Raw genomic sequence first — 21,817 nt, forward strand, 5'->3', positions numbered from 1 at the left:
GATTCTGGAAACAACATTTCTCACATTCTATTTATTATGATATGCTCCATGTTAAAAACCAGTATGTATTTATTAATTACAATTTATAAATTCTTAAGGGGTAATAGATTATTCAATTAAGAATGGTTCTGCTTTAGATTCATAGAGATAACTAGGACAGTCTGACACACAAAAAACAAATTGATTATCATCATAACTTCTTATGAAGCTAATAATTTAATTTATTTTCATTTGTCCAGTTTGGGAGTCTTACCTTTGTTCTGCTGAGAAGGGTTTCTTTTTTTTTTTAAGAGGATATTTTAAAGTTTGATCTGAAAAGCTTAAAAAAAACAGTTGTGCCTTGTCAAATATTAAGAAGAAAAGATGAGAAGTGATTCATTTAAAGGCAATAACACTAGTGACAATGAGCTGTGAAGGGTTTTATTTTTATAATAGAGCTAATTCAAGAAGTAACTATGGAAAAGTTGAAACCCCTTGAGCTTGTGAAGTGTACTGCTGTAATTATCTCAGCTTTCTTCTTTCACAGAAATGAAATCACTTCAAACAAAACTATTTTAAAAAGAGACAAAGCCCCCACATATAATATCTTTAAGCCGAGGAAAAGTCAGTTACTTTAATGAATGCAAAGCAAAGTCTAATGACATGAATGACATTGAGTAGTGCAAGCATAATTTCCATTTTTTGCCTTCCTTTTAGGAAAATGACTTTATGCTTCATTTTTTAAACTAATAATCTAAAAATAAAACAAGTTTTTACAATGGTAACTGGCATTGTTAGTAAGCAGACTTTTCTTCCCACATAAGAGAGTTTTTTCTCCTTGTTCTATAGGGAAAACTTGCTTGTTTCATTAATATGATGTAATAAAATACAATACTTATTTCCAACATTTTGCTTGTAATCATTCAAAAGTTAACTTTTGAAAGTAATTGAAATAGTCTTTAAAGGACATTCTAATACAATTACCAACAATTCTTACTAAATAGTTATTTATTTTGCAACTTGCTTAAAGAATGGAAACCTCTGCTACAAGTAAAGCAAATAATATGGAGTTCAAAGAGAATGATTAATTGATGATTATACTTTTATTAGGTTTTATTGAGCTATAATGTACATACAGTAAAGTTCACTTTTTAATGTAGAGTTTTATGGTTTGAAATCATATGCAATTATGTAACTATCACCATAGTCAAGATATAGTAAAGGTCCACTACCCCCTAAAATTCCCTCACGCTACCATTTTGCAGTCATTCCCTCCTGCTTCATCTAGCCACGTGCCACCACTGATGAGTTTTTCTACTCATATACATTTACCTTTTCTAGAATGTCACATAAATGGGATTATGTAGAACGAAACTTTTTGAGTAAGTCTTCTCTCATTTGAGATTCAACCATGCTATTGCACATTGTCAGTGGTTCATTTATTTTCCTTGTCCAGTGGTATTTAATTCTAGGATTATACCACAGTTTATCCATTTAGCAGATGAAGGACATTTGAATTGTATCCTATTTCTCATCATTAGGAATAAAGTTACTTATGAATATTCATATAAGGTTTTTGTGTAAACATAGTTTTCAATTATTTAGGAAGATACCTGTGTATGTTTAGCTTTATGAGAAATGCCAATCTGTTTTCCAAAAGGGCTGTACCACCAGGGAGGGTATGAAGGTTCAACCTGGTCCATATTCTGTGCCAGAATTTGTAATTGCTATTTTAATTTACTTTTTTTAGGTCATTCTACTAGACATAGAGTAGAGGATACACCCTTTTTAACAGAAAAAGTAACAAGAACAAATTAATAGTTTAAATGGAGCTATTTAATTGAGCATAAAGAATAATATCTTGAATAGTGTCTTGTGTTCTTCTGAAAAATAAAGCTAGTCCCCTCTAGAATAAATTAATAGATATTCGTAATAGTCATAGTAAAGTAGCAATTCAAGATATTTTATAGTTATATGAACTGACAGTTTTGTTGTCAGGGTACCTCACAACATCTAGGTCAGTGGATCTCAATAGCTATCTAAACTTACCCCTTGTCATTTCAGAAACAGGACACCTACATAAACAATATATTTTTTTTCCTTTTTCAAGTGGGAAAATTTACTGAGAATCCAATTTTTTCCTGAATTAAATCCCCATAGGTAAGTTAAATGGAATTAAACTGAAAAGAACTTCATGTATTTTTTTTTTAGCACTGTAACATATGGATCAAGGAGTAAACAGCTTTACTCATATAGTAGGGTTTAAATTATAAACAAAATTATTATAGAATTCAAACTTCGATGTTGAGTTGAAAAACAAAAAAATCTCTCTAGAAATTAAGGTAAATAAAAATTATCTGATCTGCAGGTGTGTTTCAAATATCAATTAATAAGCAATGGGCAGCATTTCTGAAGACCACTGTTGAAGTCTAATTGTTGGCCAAGTTTTATCATCTTCATCTCTTCAGTAATGAAGTCACTCCTATAGCATGATTTTTTCCATTTAGCGGATAATGCATGAATGTAGCACTCATAGAGGTAGCATCAGCTGTTAAAAGTTAGCAAGCTACTTTCTCAAGGTTATTCTAGGAATTCAGGGACCTGGTACTTTGCAAAAGCCCCCCCCCCCCAAATGTGATAATTCCATTTAACTAACATTTAGATTTTGATTACATGCCCCCAAAATTAGTTAATTAAATAAAAAACATAAATAGAGCACCATACTGGGGAAACACACTTCATAAAAGAGCTTCAGTTGGTCTCATAGTTGTTCTTCTTGGGATTCAGTGCTATATGAGAGTTTTCACTAAAAACATGTGGAGTTTTTTAAGACAAATAATAATAACAATAGCAATAATAATAATAAAGCTTGATCAACTTTTAGGGATAACTCTACTTAATATTTTCTTTGATTAATTTCCACATCACTGATGAAAAAATTGTTCATTTTATATAAAAATATATTTAAATTTAAAAAATTAATTTATTTAACATACTTTTACATTAGTATTGAAATATATTTGTTACTAAAGATAATTTTTCAATTTTAAGTTATTATATTCATACCCTGTCTGTGCAAAGGGATGCACAGAAATGAGTTTTATCACTGTACTTTTTCTTCCTTTTTATACTGCATGATCATAAGGATAAAACTATAATACCCAAAAAAAAAAACCTATAATAGCCTCTATATACATATAAATCATCAGAAAAATGTTTTCTTAAACATTACTGAAAAGACTGTTCATGCAAAATATTCAAAGGAAAATTGGTTAAATTTCCGTATTTTTATCCTGTAAGTATCTTTTTCTTAATGAAGGAAATTGTGACCGTCATTTCAGGGCTTCAGAGAGGCTTGAGTTTACCACAGATATGGCATATTTTTATGTTTTAAGACTAAATTTAATGTGCCAGAATATAACAAGGGCACAAAGACAAGAAATGCTGATAACTGTCAAACTCAACTAAGTTAATTAGGATAAACTGACATGCAGGAAACTAATTGTGTCAGATAAAATATCACACTTTAATTATGTGTTTAAGAGATGTGATAACTAGCTTCAACCCAGTCATTTATCATTGCAAAAGTTCTAGCTACTTTCATATGTGGAATTTGAATTTGTTTGCTATTTGATGACTTGAAAAGAGGTATAAAATTCAAAAAATCATCTTTTGATACATAAGACTACAGGTTTATTCTCCTGCTCACAAATTAGAGAAGCTAACAAAACAGGAAAGACCTGTAAGCTCTCAGAGATAAACTCTCACCCCAATATTTACCTCAGAGAGGAAACAAATGGAGAATGGATTGCTGTTATTTAGGGCAAATTAGAAATAATTAACATCCAAAAATTAAACACCAGTTTGCCTTCAATAGGTATTCAATAAAACTGTGTTGAATATAATTTTTAATCTTTCCTTATTAAATCTAAACTGAAACATGTTTAGTTTAGCCACATATTGAATTCAAAGTTAATCATAAAGCAAGTATCCACTGAGAGATCTTCATCTAAAAATTAACTGTCAGAAATATAGTCCCACAGAAGAAAAACTTCTCAATAAACAAAAATGACTGAAATTACTTTGATTTATGTTTTCCTGATATGGCTAATACGGTATGTAGAAATGGTGAAGGTCTAAAAAGAGAAATTGACATTGCAATTAATATGTTTTAACCCTTTTATCTTGTAATTACAGAATTTGTGGTTAGAGAGGTTAAATTAATGAGCTGAGATTGTGTATTTATTGGGTTGTAGAAGAATGAACATAGTTTTGAGCTAGATCAGAGACGGAAGGCTGCTCTGCCACCTATTAGCTATATGGTATAGGATAAGTTACTTAGACCATATATCTTATCCTAAAATTCTTTTTTTTTTTTAGCGTAAGCTCAGCCATTATTATTAACGATGCCAGGACAACAGGGAGAGACCAAGACTATACCAGGGAAACTGGGAATTAATGACCAGCTGGCTTATAACTTCTCAGCTTCATTTTCTTCATCTGGTACAGTCACCATCCATTGGTTTGCCTACCTAATACTGTTTTTAAAGAGGCTACTTCTAGAAGTTGTACCTACTTAAGAGCTTGTGCCTTCCATGGCGAATATTATAGGGTTTGGAAATGTCAAGATAAAAAATGGATTATTTACTTACGGGTCTATACGACAATCATGAAAGAGAAAATCCTTGGTGTCAGCTGGCCAGTCCAAAAGCTTATATAGATGGCTTTCAGTGAGGTTCACAGCTCGGTACCTTCTCTGCCAGTAGCTATAGATGCACAGAGAATCATGATCAGAATATCATGGACCTTAAAAAACTGAATAAGCTGAAATTTCTTTTTTTTTTTTTTTTACATCTTTATTGGAGCATAATTGCTTTACAATGGTGTGTTAGTTTCTGCTTTATAACAAAGTGAATCAGCTATACATATACATACATCCCCATATCTCCACCCTGTTGCGTCTCCCTCCCACCCTCCCTATCCCACCCCTCCAAGTGGTCACAAAGCACCGAGCTGATCTCCCTGTGCTATGCGGCTGCTTCCCACTAGTTATCTATTTTACGTTGGTAGTGTATATATGGCCATGTCACTCTCTCACTTCATCCCAGCTTACCCTTCCCCCTCCCCGTGTTCTCAAGTCCATTCTCTATGTCTGCATAATAAGCTGAAATTTCTGATACCCTACAATAAGTATGCCATTTCAGAAACTGCATCAGAGATAGCAGAGAACAGCTAGAGTAAGAAAGTCTGATCCTTCTGACGACTTACACATACCTCCTGCTAATGGCAGCTCAGTTGAATTGATTCTGGCCCTCATTGTGGACTTGGAGGAAGACATGTATGAAGGAATATGCATTTGTTCTTCCTGATACTTTTCTCTGTTACTCATTTCAGATTCGAGACTTAAAGCTACACTGTTAACTTGCCATGCTGGGGGTGGGTGAATTACCATACAGGAATCTTAGCTTAGTTGGGTGAATACTAACCACGGGATACTGACTGGCTGAGAAGATGGAGTGAAACATCCAGGTTAATCAGATTCTGCCAGCAATGAGTTTATAAAAATAGCCTTTGAAGACAATATCACTTGGTATGTCTACAGCAGCCTGTCTGCAAATGACTGACTATGCAAACTTCAAACCTCATTTGTACAAACAGCTAGCATATCCCTGGCAGAAGGATATAGCCTGGCATGTGACTGGTTGCGACAGCCTTTCTCGTCAGTAGGCACGTACAATCTTGGAGCCTGTCTCCAAATGCCAAACCATTCAATATGCCATTAATGTCAACCACCATGCACTGTGTTCATGCAACCACATTCACAGTCTCTTTTCTCTCTTGTTTAAACAGAAGGAGTGTTCCCGTACTTATCAAGACAGGGATTTGTACCTGGGTTGAGTAAACTTTCAACTGTACCTTTTCAAGATCTTCACTTCTCTCTCACAGCACTAATTTATCTCTGCTAATTTGAAAATACACATTGGCATACATACAACCATAATCTGTTCTGATGTTTCTTGTTATTTTAAACAAAGATTGATATTTTTACCCTAAATTTCCTTGCAGTCTCTGATGCCCTTCTTTGTACCAGTTCTCTAAAGGTTTGTTTACAGATGTCGTTTTCCCACATTTATTTGCATGTATTCTTCAACATTCTTAATAATTTCTCACTTCAACGACTGAAACATTCTCCTTGTTTTCTCCTTGCTACTCTAAATTTCTTTTCCATTAACCAGTCAGAATAATTTAAAACATTTAATCACACTCTTGTTCCCCTGCCATTGCTCCACTCAGTAGCTTCCCACTACGCTTTCAATGGATCTCAAGACTCTTTGTGATCAGAATCTGCCTTCTCCATCACTGTCTCCTTTCCTCATAATCCCTAGATACACTGATATGGTTTTTTCTCCCTAAGAAATCCAAACTTGTTCTAACTTAAGAATGCTGCAGGGGGCTTCCCTGGTGGCGCAGTGGTTGAGAATCTGCCTGCTAATGCAGGGGACACGGGTTCGAGCCCTGGTCTGGGAGGATCCCACATGCCGTGGAGCAACTGAGCCCGTGAGCCACAATTACTGAGCCTGCGCATCTGGAGCCTGTGCTCCACAACAAAAGAGGCCGCGATAGTGAGAGGCCCGCGCACCGCGATGAAGAGTGGCCTCCACTTGCCGCAGCTAGAGAAAGCCCTAGCACAGAAACGAAGACCCAACCTAGCAATCAATCAATCAATCAATCAATCAAAAATCTTAAAAAAAAAAAAAAGAATGCTGCACTCGCTGTTCCCTCTACTTAAGACTTCTCCATAGAACTCTTAGCATCGTCCTCTTTCACCATTCAGATCTCAAATAATGTTTCCTCTGAAAGGACTTATTCGATCACTCTAAAGGACTACCCACCTCCAGTGTCTCTCTATCCTATTACCTGTTTTATTCATGCCATTTGTCTGTCACTTTCTGAAATTATGTTTATTTGTCCACTTTAATAATTTGCCTTCTTCTATGGGAAAAGCACCAAAGGGAAAGAAGGGAGCTCCTCTTTATCATTCACAATTGTCCCCCACATGCTTAGAACAGAGCCTGACATCTTATAACCAATATTTCTTTAAAGAATCCATGGTTATGTGTAAATGTCAGGATAAATATTACACGGTTACATTAAGATCACACATGAAGAAATCTGGCTGAGTTAGGTAGCTTTGGAGGATTTTTTTAGTTCAAAATAAAACACTGGGAAAGAAGTATCTTCTAATTCGTTAACAAATTATAAAGGCTATGGGTTAATCAAGTGATTTCTCTCTAAAACCTACAATACATATTTCACATACTTTATAACATGAAATCTCCTAGGAAATCAAAACAAAACAACTCAAGAAAACAAAACTACTAATCTCTGCCAACTAATGCAATATTTCCATTCACTTTGATGACACAGTGCCAATTCTATTCACCTAAACCCAAATAAATTCTTATATGTCGTGAGATTAAATATATTTTTAGAAAAGTTCAAGTCCAAGATGAACAGTGGTGCAGATACACTTCCTTGGCTGCTGACTTTGGTAGATTATCTTTTTTATGAATTACCAAAAGTCATGAAATAAATGATAAATTAAAGATGATTAAACCTTATAAAATGAATATAGATCTTTGAAGATGTACTAAGTGTTTCTCTAAGGGTTTCACTTAGGGACATCTCATGTATCCATAAATGTTCCTTAGATGAAAGGAAGAAGAAATATTTAACTCTCAAGGTGATATGAGAATCAGTGTCAACCCTAACATTTTGGGAAAGTTAACTGAGATTGAATTCAGGAGGTTGACCACAGTGGAGAAGTTACAATGCCTGAAGTTAGCCATTTGGAATTTCACTAAAAACAAACAAAAACAAGCCTAATGGCTGTTAAAAAGCTAGTTTACAGGGAGAAGAAAATACATTATCAAGCAGCAACAGCTTTTAACAGAGGATAATTTATAATAAAAATGGTCAGTTTGTTATTTCAAGATTCCTGAGTGAGATGGATGAACTGTTAGTTATTAAATAAATTTCCATTTTTTAAGCACCTTAATAAAATTTCCATTTTATTAAGGGAAAATAATTTGAACTGTTGAATATGGAAATTTTAAAAGTATTAACTGAAATGAAAAACAAATAACTTAATATTCTGCTTTCTCTTGCCATCCAGTGTTGTAATACGAAGTGAAAACATAATAATGGTATAGGAAGTGATGGAAATGATTCAGTGAGCAATAGAGGAAGGGTAAATTTAATAATGGGCTATCCATCACATATGTTAACAAATCTGTACTGCAGATGTCAATTAATTGACAAGAAAATTGAGCATGTAACTGTTTCTTGATAAGAATATTCTTCTTTTGGTATTTATTGTCTTGAATTAAGAACACTGACATGTGAATTTACCAGGAAAAAATTACATCTGTGGTCCTCAATCATATGGCTCATGGGTGTTAGCATTAGTTGTCTCCACAGAGAGGAAAGAGCTGAGATCCTAGAATGCTGCTATTTACTTAGCAGTGTTTGGTGGCCAGGCATTCATGACAGATAATGTAAATGTGTGTATGTAAGAATTTAGTAAAAGATGATTTTAAAAATTCAAAATTTTGTTTTTCTTGCTTACAGGAGGGGAAAGGAAGAGAGCTAACATTCCATGACTAGTCATCATATTCCTATTGGCCGGTAAGACACAGTAGGCCTGTTATCCCATTGATTTTTCTTCACAACCATGTACATCATATTTTATACCCATTTCATGGTTGATAAGAAGAAGTTCAAAAAAAATATGTAATTAAAATCAAATGTTCTTCAATTAAAAATAATATATGCAGTTGTCTGAAGCAACCCTGCTGGTTAATGCCCAAGCTATGGTTTCTATGCAGTTCTTCCCAAGTAGAAAGTACACAGTGCAGCTTCCACATAATCTGGTGGTCTCATTCTGGGATGGGGGGGAACAGGGGAAGGATCAAATAGTGAGCAGGCACATGACTAAGTCACTAGTCATTATTTGTCAATAATGACTAAGTCATTATTATCTAACGGGACCAGGTAGCAAGCAGTCTCAAACTTAAAAACCTCTTTCTTTAGCTCAAATCATTCAAATGAGCTAGCTCTATTACATAATGTTCTATTAGAATGTTCATAATGTTCAATAGAAAGTAAATTATACATGGAACCCTGCATTTCAAATGGCCTGTGTATGATTTGCCATGGCACCTATTGTAAGGCAAAGAGCATGGTCTCCCACATGAGGCACAATTTGTTTAAATCTTTTTCAAAAATCAACTCTTAAAAAAATATCACTCTGTCCAGAAGTGTGCAAGTGGTATCTCCTTTATATTCAGAACACTGGTAAGAATGAAGGAATACCGTTCTCCACCTCGTTATAGATGTGGCACACAGCTCCTTCATCAGAGGCATCAGTTTTGTCCTCTACAAAGTAAGAACAATACTGGTCACAGAGTGTTAGAGGGATAAGGGAGTGAAACTGTAAAATGTGCCTAGCATGTAATATTTGCACAATAGATGTTATTTCCTTTCCATCTTCTCCAATTAATTCAGCTTGTATAGAACACGGAACATATAAAATTGTGGTCTTTTCAGGGCACTACTAATCTCTTTGAGAGCAGAGTAATTATTCACCCCCTCCTTGAACCCCCTCTGATCTCTGAGATATAGACTGAGTAGAATAAACTGTTGGCCTAACTAAAGAGTAATTGGTCTGCATTGTAACAAAAGCAAGAACTTTTCTTCACCAAGTAATGCCATGAAGCTGCAATTAATATGAGAAACATTGCATTAAACTCGATGGCAGAATAGCAAACATAAATCACAGGCAGATTACTTAAGGCTTTTAATACAGGCATTTACATCTCCCATCAACAAACTATGATGAAAATAGCTTATACATATAGAGAAATGCAAGTGCATCTATACAGAACCTATTAGTTTGATGGCCTATTGATTTTTGCTGTTATACACATGGGGGCTTGATGCATAATTTACTCCATTATTACTAAACATGTGTTGACTTACTTCAGATACCATTATTATGTAAATTATATGCCAAGATACTGAAGAAGCATTTTAATATATCTGTGTTTCTCTTTGGATTCATTCTCTTTGGAGGATTTTCTAGTCACACTAAGTTTGATGATGGGAAGCTGCTTTTAAATACTCCTGTCCCCAATAGAAAACTATCAATACTACTGGTTTGGTTATATTGTGAACAAATTAAAGAAAAGCTTTTTTCTATCTGAGGTTATAATTCAAATTTAACTTGCGAGCCTATCCTTTGAAGATTTGGTTGATTTGATGTGATAATATACTGCCTAGCAGAAGAAGAATTATAAATATCAATAGTGCTAGTACCTGGTACATACTCTTAATTGCTGGGTCTTGTCAATAGTCAAATATTTAACTTTTAAGGATTTCATTATTTTGTAAATAAGTAACAACAAAATATGTTAAAGCAAACATTTTCTAAGATATTCATTTTCAATGCTGGATGCGCATTACATACAAATACATGCACAGGGAATACTTTATGGTCCTCATTGGAACTGTGCATTCTAATCCCTTGTCTCTCCTATATGAGTATCTACTATATTGATACTTATTAACCTACTACTCTCGCTCTTACTTAATACATTCCATTGTCCTCATGCCCTTCTGCTTCCCAAGTTTTTCCAAGCCATTTTCAGAGGGATTGCACTATACATCATTTATTTTCTTCAAATTTGTGTTGTATTTCATGGCTTTTCCTTTTTTATATAATTTCAATTTACCTCTTCTGTATGCCAAGACTTTCTCAAAATAAAACCGCGGATCCATAAAATGCGAATGTATGTGCAGACACAATGTACACATGGTTTATTCAACTGTTTACAATATTGTAATAAATGATAATTGGAAGTATTATGTAGTCAGTCATTTTTAGGACATAACTTATAGAACTAACAAACTCACTAGGGGGCTTTCTTCTCTGGAAGCAAACAATTAAGTTAGGAACACACACACACACACACACACACACACACATACACACATACGCCCAAAGAAATATACACCCTAAATCCCTTTTTCCCATTCATAAGGAAAGCGACTAATTCTTTGTGCGTAAAGGTGAATATAAACAATTACTTCATTTACACTTTAAAAAAATAAAGATCATTTTGATATAAAGCAATATCTTTTTTTTTTTTATAGCATTTTTTTTTTAATTATTAGCACCTTTAATTATTATTTATTTATTTGGCTGTGTTGCGTCTTCGTTTCTGTGCGAGGGCTTCCTCTAGTTGTGGCAAACGGGGGCCACTCTTCATCGCCGTGCGCGGGCCTCTCACTATCGTGGCCTCTCTTGGTGTGGAGCACAGGCTCCAGACACGCAGGCTCAGTAGTTGTGGCTCACGGGCCCAGTTGCTCCGTGGCATGTGGGATCTTCCCAGACCAGGGCTCGAACCCGTGTCCCCTGCATTAGCAGGCAGATTCTCAACCACTGCGCCACCAGGGAAGCCCTAAAGCAATATCTTAACCATATACCTATTCATTTAAAATTACAGAAACTCGTTGCTATCTTCAGGGATTCTAGCTCTTAGCATTCTGCTGTGGTATCCTCAAGCACACCTCTTGGATCAGAATAGTTGCTAGAACAGCGGCCATCATCACAGACTTCTAGGCAGCAGAGTCGAAGAATAATATCCTATTATAAAAATTTCCTGAAAACCCTTCACATCAGTTTTTCTGATATTTCACTGTCCAGACTTTAACACACAATCACACTGACATGTAAAAATCCTGGGAAATGTAGTCTTTTATTCTGGCCAACAGTGTGATGGATTAAAATTTTGACTTCTGTGATTAATGGAAGTGGGACAATAGATATTGATAAGTGTCTGTGATTGCCACAATTATGTCAATTTAATTTTTTTAGTTTATTATATATGTTTTTCTCTTCAAGAGAGCATGTAATCAGTAAGTCAGAAAGAGAGAGACAAATACCATATGATATCACTTCTATGTGGAATCGAAAATACAACACAAATGAACATACCTACAATACAGAAACAGACTCACAGAAATAGAGGACAGACTTGTGGTTGTCAAGGGGGCAGAGGGTGGGGGAGGGGAGGATTGGGAGTTTGGGATTAGTGGATGCAAAGTAGTATATATAGGATGGATAAACAACAAGGTCCTACTGTATAGCACAGGGAACTGTATTCAATATCTTGTGATAAACCACAAAGGAAAAGAATATAAAAATATATATATATATATCTGTCTATCTATAACTGAGTGACTTTGCTGTACAGCAGAAATTAACACAATATTGTAAATCAACTATACTTCAATAAATTTTTAAATGCATTAAAATATTAAACATATAAATTAGTAGGTATAAAATAGATAAACAACAAAGGTATACTGTAGAGCACAGGGAATCATAAGCATCATCTTGTAATAACTTTTAATGGAGTGTAATCTGCAAAACTACTGAATCACTATGCTGTACACCTGAAGCTAATAGTGTAAATCAACTATACTTCAATAAAAAAATTAAACATAAAAAAAGAGAGAGCACATAATCTAATGGGAAAATATAAATTAGTAATGCCAGTTTCATGTCATAGGACAGAAATGTTAACAAATTTACAAATATAACAATATCGCAAACTGAAGAAATGAAGAGAAGCTTACCAAAGTGTATACAAGTTCAGCTGGGTCTTGAAGGATGGATTAAAACTCATGAGTTTGTTCATTTGGTATTATTAAATAGTTCAGGAACAGCAGAATGAAATCTAGTCTAAATGACACCATTAGCCAGTTTAATCAAGACATAGCATTCCTATCACAGGATATCAAGAGGCTTTTGCAATCTTTTATTTATTTTATGGTTATAACATGGCTACACTAAATTTTATTTTATAAGCAAACCTGATTTTTAATTAAAAAATAAATAGTTGGGCTTCCCTGGTGGCGCAGTGGTTGAGAATCTGCCTGCCAATGCAGGGGACTCGGGTTCGAGCCCTGTTCTGGGAAGATCCCACATGCCGCGGAGCAACTAAGCCTGTGAGCCACAACTACTGAGCCTGCGCGTCTGGAGCCTGTTCTCCACAACAACAAAGGCCGCGATGGTGAGAGGCCAGCACACCGCGATGAAGAGTGGCCCCCGCTCGCCGCAACTAGAGAAAGCCCTCGCACAGAAACGAAGACCCAACACAGCAAAAATAAATAAATAAATACATTTTAAAAAATAAATAAATAAATAAAATAAAAATAAATTGTTACTAATTATATCTGTCATCATGTTTTAAATGTTACCACTGTTCAGGAAATGGAAAATAAAGGAAAATCATTTCTATGATAATACCTCTCAAAATTTAGTTAGGTGCCAGTAAGAGGTAGGTACTTATTATGAAATAGGATCTAAAAAAAGGCGGGGACTGCAAGTTTTCAGCCACAGCTTTAATTGCACTGCTCTTTGGTCTATGTGAGGCTACAAATGAAGGAATGTCTCTTAATTCCATGTCCGATAGAAAGCTTAGGGCAGTTGTTTAAATAAAGCACCGAAGTATCAGAATATAATAAATCCAAAAATAAAAGACAAATCCTTTGCAGTCCACCTGCTTCTTTAAATCCTGTATTCTGTTCCTTGCATGATGTTTTGTCTTTCATCTCAGGAGCCCACATAACGATGTCACTGGCAGTTAGAGCATGTTGACACACTTGACACCCAATTTAGTTAATGCTGGGTCAGTTTGGGAGATGCAGAAGCACTGCTATGTATGCAGCAGAGAAGGCTATGTGTGACTACTGAGGAATACTTTCTAATTCCCAGGACACTTGTTAAGCAATTCTAATGTCAGAATACCAGCAAGAGAGCTCTAACAATCAGTGTCACAATAAAATACATAGGTAACAGATTGTTTTGAGAGTTAATATGTTAAAATACACTGCTTTTTTTTCTCTGTCTCTGAAATGACTTCTTCCCATAGGTCTTACAGTTACTTTAAGATTCAGAGAGATGACAACTGACTTTATATAGTATTATTGAAATAATCATTACAGTCATTATTTTTTAACAGAGTGCAGTATTTATTTATTTAGGCTTTGTCTGTAGTGTGGTTTATCTGATGTCTGTCAACTTTCATAAGAACTAACTTGCAAAGTGGAGTTGTTGCACTAACAAATCTATAAACACACAATGATGCATGTTGCCAATGCAAATTAATATCAAGAGATTGTACAGTGCAACCTAAATATTAATATTTGTATATGCTGATGAAAAAACTGGTGACTTTGTTGTTGGGGTGGTTGTTTTTTCTTTTTTTTTCTTTTTTTCTTTTTTTTTTTTTTCAAATTGTACATTATGGGAGATTGATCAAGACGGTGGAGTAGGAGGATGTGGAACTCACCTTCCCCATTGAACCCATCAGAAATTCATCTTTATGTGGAACAATTCTCACTGGAAACTGGAAGAAAGACTCCTATACAACCAAAGCTGTAAGAAAAACCCACATGGAACTGGGTAGAAATGGAAGAGCAGTGATCGGGTCAGGTCCTGTGCCCCTGAGAGGAAACTCAGTGGAAAAGGGAGATCACGTGGGCAAAGATCCACCCTGGGAGTAAGCTGGGCACCCCGGTCCTGAGGTCCAACACAGGGAAGATGAGCCTCCTTGGCTGGTCAGAGAACAGCTGGGACTAACTGGAGGGTTGTGGGAAGCCTGGACTTTGTTCATGAGGAGTGTGAGTTCTGGCTTGCTCCCAAAGCTGGACAGAGAGGGTGGACAGAGGAATGCTCCAGTAGCCACCTGGTTTCCCAGCCCTGCCCTGGTGTGCATCCCAGCCTGAGCAGAGCAAACACTCCAGCCCTGCATACGTCACCTCGCAGCTCCGCACTAAAGCAAGGGCTGCCATGAGCAGGCAGAGAACTTGGTTGTGGGACACAGAGGTGACCTGGACCTGGGGCAGCATCTGAGCACTGCAGGGCTGGCCGTTGCTGATGCTTACTCAGGCAGCACAGAGGAAGCAGCCCCGATCTCAGACAGGAGTTGCACTGCCACAGCCTGCACCCCAATACATAGTGAGAGTCCACTCGGGCCCCACCTAGCCTGCAGCATGGCTCCACAACAGAGTGGGGGTGGCAAATCAGCTGTGAGGAACCAACTAAACTCAGACCCAAAGCTAAGTCTGAGCAGGGCAGGCATTTTCTGGAATGTTCAGGCATTGCTGGCACTTTCACAGGTTGTACCTCAGAGGCAGTCGGGACCACTGTCTGCAGTTGGCCCACCACAGCTGAGGCCCCATCACTAGCCAAGAGCCTGCATAGGCCCCTCATGCTCCAGCACTCCTCCCCTCTGGGGCAAGGGTACTTGCGCTGGGAGAGGGAAGAGCACACACTTAAAGGGATCAGAGCCAGTTCACACCTGACCCTCAGGGCATTTGCATCAGCAACTTGAGATAAGACCCCACCCCAATAGGGCATGAGCAGAGGGGAAGCCCTGCTACATATAAGACATGACTTTGCTCATGTCAAACCCAGCTCTCCCACCAAAGGCACTGGGCACATGCAGACAGTATAAGGACACTCCCACATAAAGACACCCCTTCAAGACTGCAATGGGTAACCATTTTACCTAAATTCATAGAGGCAGAGAAAGTTAAGGAAAATTAGAAGGCAGAGAAACTAGTTTAAATTGAAAGAGCAAGACAGAAACCCTGAAAAAATAAATAAACAGAAATAAACAATTTGCCAGATAAAAATTCTGAAGCATTAGTAATAAGAATGCTAACTGAATTAGGAAAAGAGTAGATGAACACACTGGGAATTTTAACAAAGAACTAGAAAATTAAAAAAAAAAAAAAAGAACCAGTCAGAACAGAAGAATATAGTAAATGAAAAACACACAAGAAGGAATGAATAGCAGACTAAGCAATATAGAAGGCATAAGAGATCTGGAAGATAGAATAATGGAAATCACCCAACTGCAACAGCAAAAAGAAAAACTAATTAAAAGGTGAGAACAGTTTAAGAGATCTCTAGGATAACATAAAGCATACTAACATTCACATTATAGGGGACGCAGAAGGAGAAGAGAGAGAGAAGGGGTAAAAAATGTATTTGATGAAATGATGTCTGAAATCTTCCCAAACCTGAAGAAGGAAAAAGATATCTAGTTGCAGGAAACATAGAGTGTCCCAAACAAGTTGAATTCATACAGACCCACACCAAGATGCAGCAAAATTAAAATGGCAAAAGTTAAAGAGAGCATTCTAAAGACACCAAGAGAAAAGCAAAGAGTCATGTACAAGGGAACCCTCATAAGTATTTGAGCTGATTTTTCTGCAGAAATTTTGCAGGTGAGCAGGGACTGGCATGATATATTCAAAGTGCTAAAAGGAGAAAATATGCAAACTAGGATACTCTACCCAGCAAGATGACCAATTAGAATTGAAGGAGAGATAAAGAACTTCTCAGACAAGCAAAAACTGAAAGAGCTCATCAATACTAAACTTACCCTAAAATAAATGTTAAAGGGTTTTCTCTAAGTGAAAAAGAAAAGACAATAACAAAAAGTAAGTACATATAGGAAAGGAAAAATCCCACTAAGAAAGGCAAATACATAGTAAGGGCTGAAGGTCAACCAATAAGCTACTACAAACATTAAAAGACAAAAAAAGTGTAAAAGCAACTATAACTAAAATGAACAGTGAAGAGATAAACATGAAGTTGTAAAATATGACATCAAAAACACAAAATGTAGGGGAGGGGTATAAAAAAGTAGATCTTTTAGAATGTGTTTGAACTTAAATGACTACCAGTTTAAAACAAGTAGTTTAATGACTACCAGTTTAAAACAAGTAGTTTAATAACTACCAGTTCAGATCAGATAATCTGAACTGATGATCACCAATAGTGAAACTGATTTGTAAGAAAAAATATCCCAGCAAATAAACGTCCAGGACAGGACAGTTTCACAGGAGAATTCTACCAACCATATAAAGAAGAGCTAATACCTGTCCTTCTCAAACTATTCAAAAGAATTGAAGGGGAGGGAACACTCCTAAATTCATTCTACAAAGCCACAATTACCCTAATACCCAAACCAGAAAAAGACACTACAAAAAAAATAAATTTACAGGTCAATATCTTTGATGAATATAGATGCAAAAATCCTCAACAAAATATCAGCAAACCAAATCCAATAATATATAAAAAGGATCATACACCATGCTCAAGTGGGATTTATTCCAGGGATACAAGGGTGGTTCGATATTTGCAAATCAATCAATTTGATACACCACATTCACAAAAGGAAGGATAAAAATCATATGATCATCTCAATAAATGCAGACAAGCATTTGACATAATTCAACATCCTCATATAAAAAACTTTCATCAGGGCTTCCCTGGTGGCGCAGTGGTTGAGAAACTGCCTGCCAATGCAGGGGACACGGGTTCAAGCCCTTGTCTGGGAAGATCCCACATGCCATGGAGCAACTAGGCCTGTGAGCCACAACTACTGAGCCTGCGCGTCTGCAGCCTGTGCTCCGCAACAAGAAAAAGGCCACGATAGTGAGAGGCCCGCGCACCGTGATGAAGAGTGGCCCCCACTTGCCGCAACTAGAGAAAGCTTTCGCGCAGAAATGAAGACCCAAGACAGCCAAAAATAAATAAATAAATGAATAAAAATTAAAAACAAAAAATAATAATAATTAATAAATTTTAAAAAAAGGAGAAAGGAAACCCTCACTAAAAAAAAAAAAAAAAAATCTTTCATTAAAGTTGGTATGGAGAGAAACTACCTCAACATAATGAAGGCCATTTATGACAAACCCACACCTAACATCATACTCAGTTGTGAAAAACTGAAAGCTTTTCCTCTAAAATCAGGAACAAGACAATGATGCCCACCCTCGCCACCTCTATTTAATTTAGTATTGAAATTCTAAGTTATAGGAATCGGAAAAGAGAAATAAAGACATTCAAATTGGAAGGGAAGAAGTAAAACTGTCACTATTTGCAGATGACATGATATGATATTTACAAAACTGTACAATCTCCACTAAAAATTTATTAGAACTAATAAATGAGTTCAGTAATGTTGCAGGATACAAGATTAATATACAGAAATTTGTTGCTTTCCTATATGCTAATAATGAAAACCAGAAAGAGAAAGCAAAAAAAAAAAATCCTGTTTAAAATCACATCAAAAAGAATACATAGGAATAAACTTAACCAAGGGGGTGAAAGAACTATACTCTGAAAACTATAAAACATTGATGAAGGAAATTGAAGATTACATACAGAAATGGAAAGAGATCCAATATCCTTGGATTGGAAGAACTAATATTGCTAAAATGTTCATACTACCAAAAGCAATCTACAGATTTAAAGCAGTCCCTATCAAAATACTCATGGCACTTTTCTCAGAACTAGAACAAATAAACTTAAAATTTATGTGGAGCAACAAAAAACCCTGAGTTGTCAAAGCAATCTTGAGGGAAAAAAAAAAAAAAAAAAAAGAACAAAACTGGAGCTATCATTCTCCCTGACTTCAGACTATACAACAAAGCTACAATAATCAAAGTAGTATGGTATGGCACAAAGACAGCCACATACATCAATGGAACAGAATAGAAAGCCCAGAAATATATCCACTAACCTATGGTCAGTTAATTTACAATAGAGGAGGCAAGTATATACAATGGGAAAAGACCATCTCTTCAATAATTGGTGCCGGGAAAACTGGACAGCTCCATGTTAAAGAATTAAATTAGAATATTTTCTCACACCATATACAAAAATAAACTCAAAATAGATTAAAGACCTAAATGTAAGACCTGGAAACATAAAGCTCTTTGAAGATAACATAGAACACCCTTTGACATAAACTATAACAATATTATTTTGGATCTGTTTCCCAAGGCAAAGGAAATAAAAGCAAAAATAAACAAATGGGACCTAATTAAACTTGAAAGCTTTTGCATAGCAAAAGAAACCACTGCCAAAATGAAAAGACAACCTACTGAATTGGAAAAAATATTTGCAAATGATATGACTAAAAAAGGGTTTATATCCAAAATATATAAAGAGATCACACAACTCAATACCAATAAAACAAAAAAACCCAATTAAAAATTGGGCAGAAGGCTGGAATAGACATTTTTCCAAAGAAGACATATACATGGCTAACAGGCACATGAAAAGATGTGCCACATTGCTAATCATTAGAGAAAAGCAAATCAAAACCACAATGAGGTATCACCTCACACCAGTCAGAATGGCTTTCATCAAAAAGTCTACAAATAACAAATACTGGTAAGGATGTAGAGAAAAGGGAATCCTTGTACACTGTTGGTGGGGATGTACTGGTGCAGCCACTATGATAAACAGCATGAAAGTTCCCCAAAAAACTGAAAATAGAATTGCATATGATCCAGCAATTCCATTCCTGGGTATATATCCAAAAAAATTTTAAAAATAAAAACACTAATTTAAAAAGATATATGCATACCAGTGTTCATAGCAACATTATTTACAAGAGCCTAGATATGAAAGCAACCCAAGTTGCCTTCAACAGATTAGTGGATAAAGAAGAAGTGGTATATATATTCAATGGAATATTACTCCACCACAAAAAGAATGAAATTCTGCCATTTGCAACACTGTAGATGGACCTAGAGAGTATTATGCTTAGTTAAATAGCAAAATACTGCATGCTATCACTTACATATGGATTCTAAAAAATAAAACAAAGGAATTTATATAACAAAACAGAAATAGTCTCATAGATATAGAAACAAACTAGTGGATACAAGTGGGGAGAAGGAAGAGGAGAAGAATAAGATAGGGTTAGGGGATTTAGAAGTACAAGTTACTATTTATAAAATGGATAAGCAAGAAGGATATATTGTACAGCACAGAGAAATGTAGCTATTATTTTGCAATAACTTTAAGTGGTGTATAATCCATAAAAATATTGAATCAGCATGCTGTACACCTGAAACTAATATAAAATTATAAAGCAACTATACTCTAACAAAAATTTTAAAAAGAGGAAATTGTACCTTGTGTATAGGCATTTAAATTTTTAGGTAAAGTCATATTTGTAGTTCGATATTTTTATAATTACTATTGAACTAATAAGAATATCATTTCATGTCATAATCTTTTCTTTTTTATGTGACAAAAATGTTATATCTCCCTACAAAATGACTTACCAATCTGTGGATTCATCCTTAATATTTCTGAACTTAAATGGTTCTTTTAAAATTTGAGTTCCAGCAATATACCAGGCACTCTATTAGGTGATGGGACTAGAACAAACAATACTGAAACAAACTGATATTACTAAGAGTTATTTTGAATTTCAGGCACACTATATTTCACTCAAGTTGGGTGACAATAACATCAAAAGCACTCAAAAAAAAAGATGTTTGAATTTCATTTTTTAATAAACCCTTATTTTAGAACAATTCTTTATTTACAGAAAATTGCAAAGATGGTTCAGAAATTTTCCATATACTCACACCTAGTTCCCCCTGTGATTAACATCTTTCACTGTTATAGTACATATTTTAGAATTAGCAAACTAATATTGACACATTATTATTAACCAAAGCCCATACTTCAGGCAGATTTACTCAGCTTTACTTAATACCCCCTTTTTTTTTCTGTTCCAGGATCCCATCTAGAAAATGACATTACATTTAGTGATCATGTCTTCTTAGTCTCTTCTTGGTTGTGACACTTTTGTACCTTTCCTTGTTTTTGATGGCCTTGACATTTTGGGAAAGTATTATTCAGGTATTTTGTAGAATGCCCCTCGATTGGTATTTGTCTAATTTTTTGTCATGATAAGACAATAGGCTGTATCATTGTTTATTGGCTTCCAGCTGAATGGGCCAATGGAGAACCCGAGTAGGCAATCAGAGGGAGATGAGGTTGTGTTTTATATTTCCATGGTTCTCTCCATGTGAGGAACTCGGGCTGACTGTATTCCTTAAATACAATGCACAACTCCACTAAAGGTGTCTCTGTCTACAGTTCTCAGGTTCTTGTAGCCACTCCATCTCCTTGTCATTTCTGGGATTAAAAATAATTACATCTTCACTCTTACTGTTCCTAAACAATTTTATTACCCCTCCTGATTTCACAATCCCTCACACACATCTTTGGAAACAGTCCCTGTATTAAAACTTCCTTGAATCATCATAATGAAAGTGTGTCATTTATCCCACTGGAACCTTGTCTAGTATATTATGAATCAAATTTAGCTTCTCCTGACATTGAGGTAGAACTAACTTTTTAAAAATACATTTTTATTGCTTTGTAATACCTTATATGAGAAATTATTTGTTGATAATTATTGCTATTCTTGAATTAGCAGTATCATTTCTTTGAAATCCTCCCAAATGTGACAGATATTTATTTAACTTTCTATTTCTTTTCCCTTAACTGCTCACTACAATTCCAAATAATTCCATTTTATTGCATCACTCTTCCTTACCCATTGAGATTAGCTAAATGCCTGCTTACCAAGACAGAACTGACTACTGCTATGGCTATAGTCACAGGGGATAGCCACAGGCTGCTAGTTTATGAGCTGTCATGGAAGAAATCCAACTACTTTGTGTCCATCAAAATCATATAGGTGACCCTGTCAGTCCCAGACGAGTCCAGCCTTCTAATCATCCTCTCTAAGCCACTGGACACATGAGTGAAGACACTGTGCACCTTCCAACTGAGTATCTGCCAGATGAATACCACAAAGTTTTCTCATGCGATATCTCATGAGAACTAACCAGCCAAGCTCTATTCAAGTGCCTG

Source organism: Balaenoptera acutorostrata, chromosome 2, assembly GCF_949987535.1.
Source record: "Balaenoptera acutorostrata chromosome 2, mBalAcu1.1, whole genome shotgun sequence".
NCBI classification, from domain to species: domain Eukaryota; kingdom Metazoa; phylum Chordata; class Mammalia; order Artiodactyla; family Balaenopteridae; genus Balaenoptera; species Balaenoptera acutorostrata.